The following is an 18,144-nucleotide window of genomic DNA, read 5'->3' on the forward strand; positions in this document are numbered from 1 at the left end:
ACAAAGCTTTTGTAAACAGTGTGTGGGCCTTCTTGTTCTTTATCAAAGCTTTTGTAAACAGTGTTGTTGCATAACAATCAGGCAGTAGAACAACAATAATCATCACCCTCTTGACCAATCTTCCCCTTTTAATATTGGGTTTGATTCAGACCCTGTCATTGTGCCGCCAGGTGGACATTGGGGTTGATTCAGACCCTGACAGTGTACCAGGTGGTCATTGGGTCTGATTCAGACCCTGCCCGCAGGGCCAGAAATGTATCCCAAGGTCTGTAACTTATAACCACAGAACCACCCCAGACCTTTCATGCATGACTAAAAACACCTAAGTATTCGATTTACTGCCATGGTCTAGTATGTCACCGCCTCAATGACACCATTCACAATGCTGGCTGAGGTACGAGTAAAACATAACATATTATTTCCTAACCTTTCACAATGCTGGCTGAGGTACGAGTAAAACATGACATATTATTTCCTAACCATTCACAAAAAATACTTACTCCTTAATCAACTAGTCTCTCACTGTTCAACCAGAATAACATGAGTTGTGTCCAGAAATCATTAATTATCATGTTGCTCTCGTGAAATGAACAAAATATTTCACAATCATTACCACTACTGAAATTCACATAGAATACATAGAATAATTACAAGGATCATATTTCTCAGTTGCATTGACCTGCAGACATCAGACACGCCTTTCCCGTATGCACATGTGACTGAAAAGTAACCAAATCACATGGATTTATGCTATGATGAAAGCAGGGGAAGCTACTCCATTGTTGAGGAAAGCAGGGGAAGCTACTCCATTATTGATGAAAGCAGGGGAAGCTACTCCATTGTTGATGAAAGCAGGGGAAGCTACTCCATTGTTGATGAAAGTAGGGGAAGCTACTCCATTGTTGAGGAAAGCAGGGGAAGCTACTCCATTGTTGAGGAAACTAGAGGCGTCACTACAGACACTGGTTCAAATCCAGGCTGTTTCATAACAGGCCGTGATTGGGAGTCCCATAGGGCAGCGCACAATTGGCCCAGCATCGTCTGGGTTTGGGTTTGTCCAGGGCAGGCCGTCAATGTAAATAAGAATTTGTTCTTAACTGACATGCCTAGTTAAATAAAGGTTAAATATATTTAAAACATGTAGCTGCATTACACTGTTACAATGGCTGTGCTGCCATCCTGTTAGAAGGTAACAGATTATTTTATTACAATGGTTAAATTGGATTTTCATTGTGTTCAATGGTGTTATTTGCCCCCTAGTGGAGCTTTCTGGTACTTAGAAAGAGTACGCAAACAGGAAGTAGATAATTTGTTCTGCAAGTGTTGTAACCCATCAGAACCCAAAATAAGCTTTTTTTACTCTAATGTTTAGAAACATTGTAAATCAACACTGTGTAGCCTCAACATGGTTAAAACTATAATGTTGATATCATGGATGGCCGGTCCTTGCGTCCATAGGTCTGTCTGTCTGTAGTTACATTTCTCCAACCCCATAATCATCTTATTACCAAAACGGTGGTGGAATGACGCATTTGTTATTGTTTGAACTGCAGATTGCTGGGTTGTGTGGGTTTTTTAAACAGCAGCAACATTGCTGCCCAGAAGCTTGGTTTGGTAAACAGCTGAGGGATGGGGGAAGGAGAAGTGTAACCACTCTCACATTCATAGAGAACGTTATTGTAGAAACCATAATCCAATACCTAGCGACCTCGTGAAGAAGTTCAGACATCTTGGCGTAACAGTTGTAAGGTGTTGGCTTGACAGTCGCTGGACCCAAGTTTGACTTCAGCTCAGGGCTACCCCCTGAATTCACTACACTATGAATACAAGGTGTTATGCAGGTGAGTGAGGACCCAAAAGCGACTTAACAGAAACAGAGTTTATTCAAGTCCAAACAGAAAATAACAAATCCTGAATCCTTAACAGGAAATGTCCAAACGGGGATAACAGAAATCCTCTAGTTTGTAGAGGGGAATAACAGGATAAGCGGCCACAGACTGCAGGTCCCTTCGGGTAGGCGCAGGCCATAGCTGACAGAGACACCTGCTCACACGCAGCATCTGATGAAGGCAAAAACACGACAGGATGGAACAAGAACACAGCACAGCAAACAAGGATCCGACAAGGACAGAAGCAGAAACAGAGAGAGAAATAGAGACTTAATCAGAGGGCAAAATAGGGGACAGGTGTGAAAGAGTAAACGAGGTCGTTAGGAAAATAAGGAACAGCTGGGAGCAGGAACGGAACGATAGAGAGAGGGATAGAGAGAGGGAAAGAAACCTAATAAGACCAGCAGGGGGAAACGAATAGAAGAGAAAGCACAGGGACAAGACATGACAATATATGACAATACATGACACAAGGACTGGCCATGCATGAGGTCATAATGATAGTTTAACCAGGTTTCTAGGATATATAGTATATTCTATAATTCATCCATGATGTCATAATGATAGTTTAACCAGGTTTCTATGATATATAGTATATTCTAGAATTCATCCATGATGTCATAATGATAGTTTAACCAGGTTTCTAGGCTATATTGTATATTCTAGAATGGCCAGTGAAGATTTCCTGTGGGGGTTAAGTTATTAGGGCTGTTGATAAGTCACCATATAATATTCAGCCAATGTATTTTCATGCCATTACATCAATATGCCCAACCAGAAGAGAGCGAACTCTTCCTGAACCACCTCATCCTGCTGGCCTTCATAAATTCTGACGTTGCTGGTAATAGGCTACACAAGCATCTTACCATTTATACTGATCTGCATGCCAGTTATGATTTTAATATTCTCATTTTCATGGAACAGTTCAATTCCATTGATAAAGTATCTCAAAATCATTGTCTGTGATTAATCTACATTATATCTAAATCTAAATGAAATTTATACGATTAATTTGTAAAAAATATACTACAAATAAAAGTGTTGCAAATAAATATCCTGTAAATCACATGGCCTGTCTACAACAAACTTGAAACATTGTTTAAAATAATTCTGGGCTCTCGGTTTCCCGCGCCAGTGAGTTTGGGACTGACACAGTTGTTGGCTATTTGTAAAAGGGATAAGAAGTAATCAGGTATTTTATGACATTTCCAATGGATCAGCGCATTACATTTGTCCCTTTTGTGCTGAGTGGTTATCGAAAGGGCGAGAGCTGGAAATGTTTTTCAAATACTTTAAAGAACTATTCTAATTTGCAATTGATTTTGATTAGACATTGTATACATGCTGTTTGCGGTGAAGAGAATTTTGCTTTGAGAAGCTCCACAACTCATTAGTGGTGGTGCGTTAAGACAATCAGAAATACTATCAGACATCCCCAAATAGGTACATTTCTAGGCCTATTTGCGCTCCGGCCAGGTAGATAAGTTCTACTTCTATATGCTACAGTAGGTCTATGTTAGGTGAAGTAATGGTTCCTACAGTAGGTCTATGTTGTTAGGTGAAGTTTTGTGCCAATTTGGCAAACACTTAGTGTACAAACCCTCATTGTCAGGCTGATGGAACAGCTAGCCAAAGAGCATTTTACTGGTTGAAGTGTTTTAAAAAAAAGTATAAAGCAGTTGATTTGCGAGGATGACACAAACATCATATTAAGCAGGACATTCAAATGAGCCTTAAAATTATAATCCAAAGTAGTGTGAAATGCACTCATAAACAACCTGTAAATGGAGGTTACTCCCCTGCGTTTTCCCCCATTCACATACAGAATACATTGCGAAAAACTAAGATATACTACATCCATAACTAACGGTTTCCTCATTAGCAGGGAGGAGTTTCTACAACCAAATTGAGTGTGCATCGCCCTCGTGCCTCAATTTGAGTACACACCGAAATTGTCCTATATTGGAGACCAAAAGTTGTCTGGCAAAAATATGACTTCTCTTGCTCATTTGAACTTTTACAGTGGATTTCTGCTGTTGTGGGCCTTTAAACATCTGTCTGACTTTGTTAGTCACATCTCTCTCCTGCATGAACATCGTAGATCCTTGGGGGAGCTTCAACAACATCATGATGCTGAAGAGGCAGAGAAGAGTCTCTCCACAACGGAACACCTCAAGAAAGACCAGCAGAGACCCACAGGGAAGAGAACTCATCACTGCTCTGATTGTGGGAAGAGATTCACCTCATCATCAGGCATTAAAATTCATCAGACAATCCACACAGGACAGAAATCCTTTAGCTGTATTCAATGTGGGAAGAGTTTGACTCAAAACCAGCCTGATATCACACCATAAAACACACACAGGAGAGAAGTCTTATAGCTGTGATGAATGTGGAAAGCATTTTGTTTCATCTAGCAGTCTGACTACACACCATATAACACATACAGGAGAGAAATCCCCAGCTGTGGTCAGTGTTACCAGAGATAATCTGATAAAATACCTCTGATCAAACATCAGAAAATACATACATGAAGTAGTTGTTTCATGATATCAATGCATTAATGTCACAATGTAGAATGTTTAAACATTGTACTAGGAGTATTTTAATGTCACAACGTCGATCCATAATCATTTGCCCCCTGTTCTATTGATTTCAACTTGATAGGGATATTAGCCTCACGGGAAAATCCAGGCTCTGAATTGAATGAGTTACTATTTATGTGATTTGACAAAAAGTGACTAACAAAAAAAGAGATGTGTTGGCGACCCACTTGAATCAAAATGTAGCAATCTGTTTTTTTTTATTTATTTTTTACAAATTATCCTCTAACCATTGATGTACATATTATTCCCAGATTCCGTGTGGGTTTTGAGCTGTTAGTTTTAACAGGATGTGCAACCTCATCTCCCTCCTCTCGCACAAATGATTGTAGCTCCCTTCAGTAACCACGAGCGCAACCGTTCCTTGATTTTAACTGGCGGCTTTATTCTGTAGTTTTAGTCAGAATTATCACCTTCCGTGAGAACTATAAAGTAAATGAAAATACAGTTAAGCACACTCTTACAACCTTATCTTACGAGTGACTTATCAGCTTGGTATAACTCTGAAGTGCTTACATACATAACAGTTTAACCGGCGTTATAACAGGTTCAGATTAACACATGAATAAAGGAACAAATACCTCATTGGCTGCTTATTACAGAAGGGAGGAAATCAAACTTCACACGTATTATTCCTTGCATGAATTCACACTTCATCCTAACATACACTCTTCAACTTTTATGAACTACACCCGATGACATGAAAACTTAGCTAACGCAGCGCAGGATTGCCTTCCCTCCAAAAGTGTGTTGCTACAATAAGCATCCCCGTTACAACAGTATTAGCTACGTAGTTCCGCTTGTATTATCATTTCTCCCGCACAGCGGACACATAAACAATTCAAACAAAAGACAACGACATAACCTGTAAGTCTAACTGTCAGTTACACTCCCACCAATCACCGGTGATTTCTGTGAAAGTGGTCTGCAGGTTTCTTGATCGGCTTCCAGGAGGGTGACTGTCTTATGGATGGGCCTCTCCAGATAGGTGGGTTTGGTGATGCATTTACCTCTCTCATCTAGGGTTGAGTCGCTGATCAGTAACTTGAATCTTCTCACCCGGCCATCCTGTCCCGGGTACACTTCTGTAACCTTTGCCAATTTCCACTGGCTGCGTGGTGCAGTATCATCTTGCAAAATGACAATGTCATTAATCCTTGCGTTTCTTCTGTCTTTACTCATTTACATTACATTTACATTTAAGTCATTTAGCAGACGCTCTTATCCAGAGCGACTTACAAATTGGTGCATTCACCTTATGACATCCAGTGGAACAACCACTTTACAATAGTGCATCTAAATATTTTAAGGGGGGTGAGAAGGATTACTTTATCCTATCCTAGGTATTCCTTAAAGAGGTGGGGTTTCAGGTGTCTCCGGAAGGTGGTGATTGACTCCGCTGTCCTGGCGTCGTGAGGGAGTTTGTTCCACCATTGGGGAGCCAGAGCAGCGAACAGTTTTGACTGAGCTGAGCGGGAACTGTACTTCCTCAGTGGTAGGGAGGCGAGCAGGCCAGAGGTGGATGAACGCAGTGCCCTTATTTGGGTGTAGGGCCTGATCAGAGCCTGGAGGTACTGAGGTGCCGTTCCCCTCACAGCTCCGTAGGCAAGCACCATGGTCTTGTAGCGGATGCGAGCTTCAACTGGAAGCCAGTGGAGAGAGCGGAGGAGCGGGGTGACGTGAGAGAACTTGGGAAGGTTGAACACTAGACGGGCTGCGGCGTTCTGGATGAGTTGTAGGGGTTTAATGGCACAGGCAGGGAGCCCAGCCAACAGCGAGTTGCAGTAATCCAGACGGGAGATGACAAGTGCCTGGATTAGGACCTGCGCCGCTTCCTGTGTGAGGCAGGGTCGTACTCTGCGGATGTTGTAGAGCATGAACCTACAGGAACGGGCCACCGCCTTGATGTTAGTTGAGAACGACAGTTTGTTGTCCAGGATCACGCCAAGGTTCTTAGCGCTCTGGGAGGAGGACACAATGGAGTTGTCAACCGTGATGGCGAGATCATGGAACGGGCAGTCCTTCCCCGGGAGGAAGAGCAGCTCCGTCTTGCCGAAGTTCAGCTTGAGGTGGTGATCCGTCATCCACACTGATATGTCTGCCAGACATGCAGAGATGCGATTCGCCACCTGGTCATCAGAAGGGGGAAAGGAGAAGATTAATTGTGTGTCGTCTGCATAGCAATGATAGGAGAGACCATGTGAGGTTATGACAGAGCCAAGTGACTTGGTGTATAGTGAGAATAGGAGAGGGCCTAGAACAGAGCCCTGGGGGACACCAGTGGTGAGAGCGCGTGGTGAGGAGACAGATTCTCGCCACGCCACCTGGTAGGAGCGACCTGTCAGGTAGGACGCAATCCAAGCGTGGGCCGCGCCGGAGATGCCCAACTCGGAGAGGGTGGAGAGGAGGATCTGATGGTTCACAGTATCGAAGGCAGCCGATAGGTCTAGAAGGATGAGAGCAGAGGAGAGAGAGTTAGCTTTAGCGGTGCGGAGCGCCTCCGTGATACAGAGAAGAGCAGTCTCAGTTGAATGACTAGTCTTGAAACCTGACTGATTTGGATCAAGAAGGTCATTCTGAGAGAGATAGCGGCAGAGCTGACCAAGGACGGCACGTTCAAGAGTTTTGGAGAGAAAAGAAAGAAGGGATACTGGTCTGTAGTTGTTGACATCGGAGGGATCGAGTGTAGGTTTTTTCAGAAGGGGTGCAACTCTCGCTCTCTTGAAGACGGAAGGGACGTAGCCAGCGGTCAGGGATAAGTTGATGAGCGAGGTGAGGTAAGGGAGTACTCCATTTCCGTCTGTGTTGGAGGTTTAATTGTTCTGAGGTATGAGCACTCTCCATAACCTGAGGTACTAGCGTCGGAGAAGTGATGGAGCTCATAACTCTGCACCTCCTTGAAACTTGATGGCAAGTAGCTTCGTTGGATCCTTACTTCAGACAAGTTTTGTAGACCTTGGAGCCAGAATTCCCATTGGGAACGTAGGTCATCTGGAAGGGGGTCATCCCAGTCGATTCTGTCACGACACATCCGCTGCAAGATCTGCTTCCCCACCAGGACAAAGGGTGCCACAAACCCAAGCAGATCATATACAGAGGCTACTGTAGACAACACTCCTCTTCTTGTGAGTGGGCGTTCCTTGACAACTACTCTAAAATGGAACTCGTCTGATGCGACACACCACAGTACACCAAGCGCTCTCTCCATGTGTGGTTCACCCAGAGCCATGTCCAGGTCTTTGGCACCCTTGGCACGTTCTTCCTTGGGAATTGTGGCTATAACTTCCTTGCTGTTAGAGATAAACTTGTGCAACCGAAGTTTGCCGATGCTGCAAAGCTCTCTTGCTTCTTTCCCCAGCTGGGCCGCTTCAGCTTCAGACGATAAGCTCGTCAACCCATCATCAACATAAAAGTTCCTTTCTATGAACTGGATAGACTTCTCGCTGAAGCTTCCTCGTCCTTCGGCAGCAAGATGTTTGAGACCATAGTTGGCGCAACCAGGAGATGAAGCTGCACCGAACAAGTGGACCTTCATACGATACGCTGAGGGTTGAGACTCTAGATCTCCGTTCTCCCACCAAAGGAACCGTAGATAATCTTGGTCTTCTGCTTTCACATGAAACTGGTGGAACATGCACTCTACGTCACACATGATTGCAACTGGACCCTTACGAAAACGACAAAGGACGCCCAGCAATGTGTTTGTCAACTCTGGACCGGTAAGGAGATGATCATTCAAGGACGTCTCTCGAAACTTAGCTGAGCAGTCAAAGACGACTTGTATCTTCCCAGGCTTTTGTGGGTGATAAACTCCATGGTGCGGGATGTACCATGCTGGATGCTTGTTAATTTCCTCTTTAGAGACCTTCTCAGCATCTCCACAAGTTATAGTCTCTTCCATGAATGCCGTGTAGTCCTTGTAGTACTGCTTGTCTCTCCTTAGCCTCCTTTCCAGGGACTTGAGTCGGTGAACTGCGCATGTTTTATTGTTCGGCAGATTGGGTCTTTCTTCCTTAAACGGCAGCGGCATCTCATAATGTCCATTGTCCTTGCGTCTCATGCCCTCTTTCATTTTATTCAGGAACGGGATATCCTCTTGAGATATGAGGTCCTCTTCTGCAGCTCTCTCGTTGAAGTCAGATTCAAGCATCTTGATAATGTCCAGTGTTGTGATTACCTCTCTTACATGTGTTCTACAAACATAGTGTACTTGATTTGTGAGGTTGGAAGAAGATTGAAGGCTTGGCATCACCTGTCTAACGATAACCCGATGACTCACTCCAATAGGGTCGCCATAGTCGATACATGGATTTCCATAGCCGACTATGCTCCAGCCAAGATCTGTTCTCTGAGCAAAAGGCTGATTTCCCTTACCAGACACAATTTCTCTTGGAAGGAGAGCCTGGGAGCAATTGTAGCCAATTAAGAGACCGACATCACAGCTCTGTTGAGGAGCAATCTCCTCTGCAATGTGTTCAAGATGAGACCATGCTCTTGCAGTCTCTGGAGTAGGAATATGATCTCTGTTTGCAGGAATAAACTCTCTCGAGTAGGTCGTTGGCAGAGGGATTTTCTTCTCCAAGTAAAACCCTCTAACCTGCAAACCAGACAGCTTCTGGCAGGGCACATTGGTATTTCTTGAAGCCATTGTAGAGAGTTTCAGTTGGACTGGCTCCTTCCTTGTATTGAGAGCCTTTGTTGTCTCTTCAAGGATAAAAGTGGTGTCGCTCTGGGTGTCAAGAAGTGCATACACAAGAACTTCACGATCTGGCTCACTTGTGGTTGACACCCATACTGGAATGATTGTGGAGGTGTGAGTGTTAATGTCCCTTACGACTCTGTTAGATATGGCCTCACTTGACGCTCTTGTCCCCTTATCTCGTGGGGGCTCTGTCTTCCTATCCCTTAACCTTTCTTTAGTACGATCTTCGTGCAGGCAGGATGGATGCCTCCTCTGACACGTGTCGCAGGTGTTCCTGTTATCACAATCTTTCGATCGATGCCCAGGCCTTAAACAGCCAAAGCACAATTTATTCTCTTGAACAAACTTCTGTCGCTCTGCGGTGGGCTTATCCATGAACTTCCAGCATTTGTGGAGACTGTGACCTGACTTCTCACAGAAGACACAACTAGTAACAGTATCTTTCTCATCAGAGTTAGTTGCTAATACCCTTGCTCCGGGGTTTTGAATCCTTGGCGTCTTAAGTTTCCCATCTTCACTTGGTTTCAAAGCATGAATGGATGTTACAGGATTGCAAGCAATCTTGGCTTCTCTCGTGAGAAACTTCACAAACTGACTGAAGCTAGGAAAGATCTCCGTTTCTTCTAAGATGTCTGTGACCTTTCTATTCCATCTTGAAGTTAGCCAATCTGGAAGTTTAGCGAGGATCTTTTGGTTTTCATTACAGTCATTAAGCACCTCCAGGCCCTTATTCTGAGACATAGCAGCTTCACAGCTGCGAAGAAAGTCTACAAGGTCTCTAAGTTCAAGACTGTCCTTGGATCCTATCGTAGGCCATGCATTGAGCTTATCTCTGAAAGACTTGGCGATGAAGAATTTGTTTCCGTACCTTTCTTCGAGAATGTTCCAAGCAGCATGGTAGGCTGATTCTGTTCCTAACATAAAGTAACTTTCGATGGCTTTCTTGGCAGGCCCACCGACATATTTTCTTAAGTAATATATCTTCTCAGTTGTTGGTATGTTCTTCCTGTCTATCAGAGTCTGAAAAGAGACCTTCCAGTCAGTGTACGAGAGAGGCTCTCCATTGAATGTTACTGGTTCTGGTATGGGGAGGCGGCTTTCACTGATTGATTCCGCTAGTAACCTGAACATGGTCTTGGTGCGATCTTCTTGCTGTGTGCTTGTCACAACATGTTGTGGTGAGAGACTGTGAAATGAGCCACTTCTGTGCGTGACTTCTTTCACAGATTTGCAGTTAGAGAGTAGTTCTCTCTTCTCGTCCTCTGAGTTTTCATCTTGCTCATACACTTGCATTCGCGCCTTGGCAGCATTTAGTTTCTTGAGCACTTCTAGGCGCTCTAACTCTCTACGCTTGTCTTCTAGTGTCCTTCGTCTGGCAGCATTTTCTACCTCTAACTTGACTCGCAGCCTAGCTTCTTCTAAGCTGCGTTTCACAGCCTCAGCTTCTTGCTCCGCTGTCCTCTTCTTATCTTCATCTTCGAGTCGCTGAAGCTCTTCTAGTTGGCGTTCTTGCTTAACCATTACTTCTAAAGCTGCTTGGTTAGCAGCAACTTCCGCCGCAGCCTCTTGTCTCTTGATAGATGACACGCTTGAGCGTCTGGAGTTGACCTTTGAGTTGCTTTGAGACTGGGAGGAAGCACTTGAGGGCTGATAGTTGAGACTTGACTTATGTGAGAGTTCAGACATGCACAAGGAATTGCTGTCCTTCCAGTGCAACTCTATCTGGTTACTTTGACCTTCTTCCCTGCCTTTTAAATGACACCTTACAGTCTTGATAATAGACATTGTAACTGCTTCACAAGTATCAACTCTGCGTCGTATATCGTTGTCGGGAATGTCGATTTGACGCAAATTTACATAGACAAGGTTTAGCTCTGTAGAGGTATGGCTAATCTTGTTTAAGAGTGTCATGCAGGTGAAAGAGGACCCAAAAGCGACTTGGCGAAAACAGAGTCTTTAATCCAGTAAAGTAAAATACAATCAAAAAACACAACTTTCACTCGAAATGACGAGAACCGACTGGAGACTCGATCTTGAACAGCAGGTTGCCTCGGGAAGGCACTTGAACCAAACAGACTCAGACACCTGCTCACCACGCAGCATCTGAGGGAAACACGACACGACAGGGCGATACACAAACACAGCACGGTGAATTCTAGACAAGGATCCGACAGGGCAGGAACGGAAAACAAGGAGAGAAATAGGGACTCTAATCAGGGAAAAGGATCGGGAACAGGTGTGGGAAGACTAAATGATTGATTAGGGGAATAGGAACAGCTGGGAGCAGGAACGGAACGATAGAGAGAAGAGAGAGCGGGAGAGTGAGAGAGGGAGGGGGAGAGAGAGGGATAGAAAGAGGGAAAGAACCTAATAAGACCAGCAGAGGGAAACGAATAGAAGGGGAAGCACAGGGACAAGACATGATAATCAATGACAAAACATGACAGTACCCCCCCCACTCACCGAGCGCCTCCTGGCGCACTCGAGGAGGAATCCTGGCGGCAACGGAGGAAATCATCAATGAGTGAACGGTCCAGCACGTCCCGAGACGGAACCCAACTCCTCTCCTCAGGACCGTAACCCTCCCAATCCACTAAGTATTGGTGACCCCGTCCCCGAGAACGCATGTCCATGATCTTATGTACCTTGTAAATAGGTGCGCTCTCGACAAGGACGGGAGGGGGGGAGGGAAGACGAACGGGGGTGCGAAGAAAGGGCTTGACACAGGAGACATGGAAGACAGGATGGACGCGACGAAGATGTCGCGGAAGAAGCAGTCGCACAGCGACAGGATTGACGACCTGGGAGACACGGAACGGACCAATGAACCGCGGAGTCAACTTACGAGAAGCTGTCGTAAGAGGAAGGTTGCGAGTGGAAAGCCACACTCTCTGGCCGCAACAATACCTTGGACTCTTAATCCTGCGTTTATTGGCGGCTCTCACAGTCTGTGCCCTGTAACGGCAAAGTGCAGACCTCACCCTCCTCCAGGTGCGCTCACAACGTTGGACAAACGCTTGAGCGGAGGGAACGCTGGACTCGGCAAGCTGGGATGAGAACAGAGGAGGCTGGTAACCCAGACTACTCTGAAACGGAGATAACCCGGTAGCAGACGAAGGAAGCGAGTTGTGAGCGTATTCTGCCCAGGGGAGCTGTTCTGCCCAAGACGCAGGGTTTCTGAAAGAAAGGCTGCGTAGTATGCGACCAATCGTCTGATTGGCCCTCTCTGCTTGACCGTTAGACTGGGGATGAAACCCGGAAGAGAGACTGACGGACGCACCAATCAAACGACAGAACTCCCTCCAAAACTGTGACGTGAATTGCTGGCCTCTGTCTGAAACGGCGTCTAACGGGAGGCCATGAATTCTGAACACATTCTCGATAATGATTTGTGCCGTCTCCTTAGCGGAAGGAAGTTTAGCGAGGGGAATGAAATGTGCCGCCTTAGAGAACCTATCGACAACCGTAAGAATCACAGTCTTCCCCGCAGACAAAGGCAGACCGGTAATGAAGTCTAGGGCGATGTGAAACCATGGTCGAGAAGGAATGGGGAGCGGTCTGAGACGACCGGCAGGAGGAGAGTTACCCGACTTAGTCTGCGCGCAGTCCGAACAAGCAGCCACGAAACGGCGCGTGTCACGCTCCTGAGTCGGCCACCAAAAGCGCTGGCGAATAGACGCAAGAGTGCCTCGAACACCGGGATGACCAGCTAACTTGGCAGAGTGAGCCCACTGAAGAACAGCCAGACGAGTGGAAACAGGAACGAAAAGGAGGTTACTAGGACAAGCGCGCGGCGACGCAGTGTGCGTGAGTGCTTGCTTAACCTGTCTTTCAATTCCCCAGACTGTCAACCCGACAACACGCCCATAAGGAAGAATCCCCTCGGGATCAGTAGAAGCCACAGAAGAACTAAACAGACGGGATAAGGCATCAGGCTTGGTGTTCTTGCTACCCGGACGGTAAGAAATCACAAACTCGAAACGAGCGAAAAACAACGCCCAACGAGCTTGACGGGCATTAAGTCGTTTGGCAGAACGGATGTACTCACGGTTCTTATGGTATGTCCAAACGACAAAAGGAACGGTCGCCCCCTCCAACCACTGTCGCCATTCGCCTAGGGCTAAGCGGATGGCGAGCAGTTCACGGTTACCCACATCATAGTTGCGCTCAGATGGCGACAGGCGATGAGAAAAATAAGCGCAAGGATGAACCTTATCGTCAGACTGGAAGCGCTGGGATAGAATGGCTCCCACGCCTACCTCTGAAGCGTCAACCTCGACAATGAATTGTCTAGTGACGTCAGGAGTAACGAGGATAGGAGCGGACGTAAAACGTTCTTTTAGAAGATCAAAAGCTCCTGGGCGGAACCGGACCACTTAAAACACGTCTTGACAGAAGTAAGAGCTGTGAGAGGGGCAGCAACTTGACCGAAATTACGAATGAAACGCCGATAGAAATTAGCGAAACCTAAAAAGCGCTGCAACTCGACACGTGACCTTGGAACGGGCCAATCACTGACAGCTTGGACCTTAGCGGAATCCATCTGAATGCCTTCAGCGGAAATAACGGAACCGAGAAAAGTAACGGAGGAGACATGAAAAGAGCACTTCTCAGCCTTTACGTAGAGACAATTCTCTAAAAGGCGCTGTAGAACACGTCGAACGTGCTGAACATGAATCTCGAGTGACGGTGAAAAAATCAGGATATCGTCAAGATAGACAAAAACAAAGATGTTCAGCATGTCTCTCAGAACATCATTAACTAATGCCTGAAAAACAGCTGGCGCATTGGCGAGACCAAACGGCAGAACCCGGTACTCAAAATGCCCTAACGGAGTGTTAAACGCCGTTTTCCACTCGTCCCCCTCTCTGATGCGCACGAGATGGTAAGCGTTACGAAGGTCCAACTTAGTAAAGCACCTGGCTCCCTGCAGAATCTCGAAGGCTGATGACATCAGGGGAAGCGGATAACGATTCTTAACCGTTATGTCATTCAGCCCTCGATAATCCACGCAGGGGCGCAGAGTACCGTCCTTCTTCTTAACAAAAAAGAACCCCGCCCCGGCCGGAGAGGAAGAAGGCACTATGGTACCGGCGTCAAGAGACACAGATAAATAATCCTTGAGAGCCTTACGTTCGGGAGCCGACAGAGAGTATAGTCTACCCCGAGGAGGAGTGGTCCCCGGAAGGAGATCAATACTACAATCATACGACCGGTGAGGAGGAAGGGAGTTGGCTCGGGACCGACTGAAGACCGTGCGCAGATCATGATATTCCTCCGGCACTCCTGTCAAATCGCCAGGTTCCTCCTGAGAAGTAGGGACAGAAGAAACGGGAGGGATGGCAGACATTAAACACTTCACATGACAAGAAACGTTCCAGGATAGGATAGAATTACTAGACCAATTAATAGAAGGATTATGACATACTAGCCAGGGATGACCCAAAACAACAGGTGTAAAAGGTGAACGAAAAATCAAAAAAGAAATAGTCTCACTGTGGTTACCAGATACTGTGAGGGTTAAAGGTAGTGTCTCAAATCTGATACTGGGAAGATGACTACCATCTAAGGCGAACATGGGCGTAGGCTTCTCTAACTCTCTGAAAGGAATGTCATGTTTCCGAACCCATGCTTCGTCCATGAAACAACCCTCAGCCCCAGAGTCTATCAAGGCACTGCATGTAGCACCCGAACCGGTCCAGCGTAGATGGACCGACAAAGTAGTACAGGATTTTGATGGAGAGACTTGAGTAGTTGCGCTCACCTGTAGCCCTCCGCTTACTGATGAGCTCTGGCTTTTACTGGACATGAATTAACAAAATGTCCAGCAACTCCGCAATAGAGGCACAGGCGGTTGGTGATCCTCCGTTCCCTCTCCTTAGTCGAGATGCGAATCCCTCCCAGCTGCATGGGCTCAGTCTCTGAGCCAGAGGAGGGAGATGGTTGCGATGCGGAGCAGGGAAACACCGTTGATGCGAGCTCTCTTCCACGAGCCCGGTGACGAAGATCTACCCGTCGTTCTATGCGGATGGCGAGAGCAATCAAAGAGTCCACATCTGAAGGAACCTCCCGGGAGAGAATCTCATCCTTAACCACTGCGTGGAGTCCCTCCAGAAAACGAGCGAGCAGCGCCGGCTCGTTCCACTCACTAGAGGCAGCAAGAGTGCGAAACTCAATAGAGTAATCCGTTATGGATCGATCACCTTGGCATAGGGAAGCCAGGGCCCTAGAAGCCTCCCTACCAAAAACTGAACGGTCAAAAACCCGAATCATCTCCTCTTTAAAGTTCTGGTATTTGTTAGAGCAATCAGCCCTTGCCTCCCAGATAGCTGTGCCCCATTCTCGAGCCCGGCCAGTAAGGAGTGAAATGACGTAAGCAACCCGAGCTCTCTCTCTAGAGTATGTGTTGGGTTGGAGAGAGAACACAATCTCACACTGGGTGAGAAAGGAGCGGCACTCAGTGGGCTGCCCGGAGTAGCAAGGTGGGTTATTAACCCTAGGTTCTGGAGGCTCGGCAGGCCAGGAAGTAACAGGTGGCACGAGACGAAGACTCTGGAACTGTCCAGAGAGGTCAGAAACCTGAGCGGCCAGGTTCTCCACGGCATGGCGAGCAGCAGACAATTCCTGCTCGTGTCTGCCGAGCATGGCTCCTTGGATCTCGACGGCAGTGTTACGAGCGTCTGTAGTCGCTGGGTCCATTCCTTGGTCGGATCCTTCTGTCATGCAGGTGAAAGAGGACCCAAAAGCGACTTGGCGAAAACAGAGTCTTTAATCCAGTAAAGTAAAATACAATCAAAAAACACAACTTTCACTCGAAATGACGAGAACCGACTGGAGACTCGATCTTGAACAGCAGGTTGCCTCGGGAAGGCACTTGAACCAAACAGACTCAGACACCTGCTCACCACGCAGCATCTGAGGGAAACACGACACGACAGGGCGATACACAAACACAGCACGGTGAATTCTAGACAAGGATCCGACAGGGCAGGAACGGAAAACAAGGAGAGAAATAGGGACTCTAATCAGGGAAAAGGATCGGGAACAGGTGTGGGAAGACTAAATGATTGATTAGGGGAATAGGAACAGCTGGGAGCAGGAACGGAACGATAGAGAGAAGAGAGAGCGGGAGAGTGAGAGAGGGAGGGGGAGAGAGAGGGATAGAAAGAGGGAAAGAACCTAATAAGACCAGCAGAGGGAAACGAATAGAAGGGGAAGCACAGGGACAAGACATGATAATCAATGACAAAACATGACAAAGAGGTCTTCTAGTAGGTCTTCAGAGCAACAGCCTGTCAGTGACAGTTTTGCTTCCTTTACCAGAGCCTTCCACTTCTCATAGCTGACCCTGAAACGATGTTCGAGCTGTCTCCACCTTTCGTCGCGCAGTTCTCTGCCCTTTTCAGTTAACCTGCGGACCCTCTCACCTTTTCGTGGCTCTTGTTGTGCTATCTCATTAGCAGCCTCTGTATCATCATTCACTGGCCGAAGTGACTCCACACCAGTCTGGGCCTCTTCCTGCTATTCTGTTTGTTCTGATGAAGGCTCGAAGTTGCTGCAGCTGCTCAACTTGACCCACCCCATCTCTATCACCTTTAGTGAAACTACCTCTTTCTGACATTCTAAATCAAGTCAAATCAATTCTAGCTAAGGTTTGGATAAGTGAGTAGGTAATTTATACTCTAATTCACTGTAATTTAAAACTCAGTACGTGGTATAAACATGTATAATGCTTGTAACAAAGGCTTGAACAAACACCTTACCAAACAATTACACTATTAACTTACAGGTGAATATATAATTAATAGGTGTACCCTTAATGTTTGTGACTATATATATATTTTTAGTAAGTATCAAATAATATTTTTCAGTAATACACATACCAGTGATACATTAAGATAGAAACAGCAAATGCATAATACCAGAGTCTTTATGAAATAGACAACTATCTCCAGTCCTTACGAATTGTAATCTTAAAGTCTCTTATTAGCTGTTCACAAGGCTAGGACCACCTTCAAACACCTTGACTTGTACTTGCGTGTCTGACTTTCCTGTTAGTCTTGATCTTATGTTGCCTCACGATGCTTCCTTATGTGGAGATTTTCTTCTTAGTTTGCAGTTAGGTGCAAAACTCTTATCTGGCAGATGACAGGGTCTACCAGGATTTGGGAATCTTGTAGACGTTTTACAGCTGGATGTGATTCTTCTTTCTCTCTTGCTCGTGAAGAGCATTGAGTTCTCACTGTAGCTCCCTTCAGTAACCACGAGCGCAACCGTTCCTTGATTTTAACTGGCGGCTTTATTCTGTAGTTTTAGTCAGAATTATCACCTTCCGTGAGAACTATAAAGTAAATGAAAATACAGTTAAGCACACTCTTACAACCTTATCTTACGAGTGACTTATCAGCTTGGTATAACTCTGAAGTGCTTACATACATAACAGTTTAACCGGCGTTATAACAGGTTCAGATTAACACATGACTAAAGGAACAAATACCTCATTGGCTGCTTATTACAGAAGGGAGGAAATCAAACTTCACACTTATTATTCCTTGCATGAATTCACACTTCATCCTAACATACACTCTTCAACTTTTATGAACTACACCCGATGACATGAAAACTTAGCTAACGCAGCGCAGGATTGCCTTCCCTCCAAAAGTGTGTTGCTACAATAAGCATCCCCGTTACAACAGTATTAGCTACGTAGTTCCGCTTGTATTATCATTTCCCCCGCACAGCGGACACATAAACAATTCAAACAAAAGACAACGACATAACCTGTAAGTCTAACTGTCAGTTACAATGATTTTTGCGATGAGTTATGACAAATAAGTGTTGTGTTAGTTTGTTTAGTGACCTCTAAATTTAAACGCATCACTCCAAAATGTAGCTGACTGTCTTCTGCAGGTTGTCCTCTAACCAGCGAGGTAAAATATATCTCCCATTT

Source organism: Oncorhynchus gorbuscha, linkage group LG26 (assembly GCF_021184085.1).
Source record: "Oncorhynchus gorbuscha isolate QuinsamMale2020 ecotype Even-year linkage group LG26, OgorEven_v1.0, whole genome shotgun sequence".
Taxonomy (NCBI): Eukaryota; Metazoa; Chordata; class Actinopteri; order Salmoniformes; family Salmonidae; genus Oncorhynchus; species Oncorhynchus gorbuscha.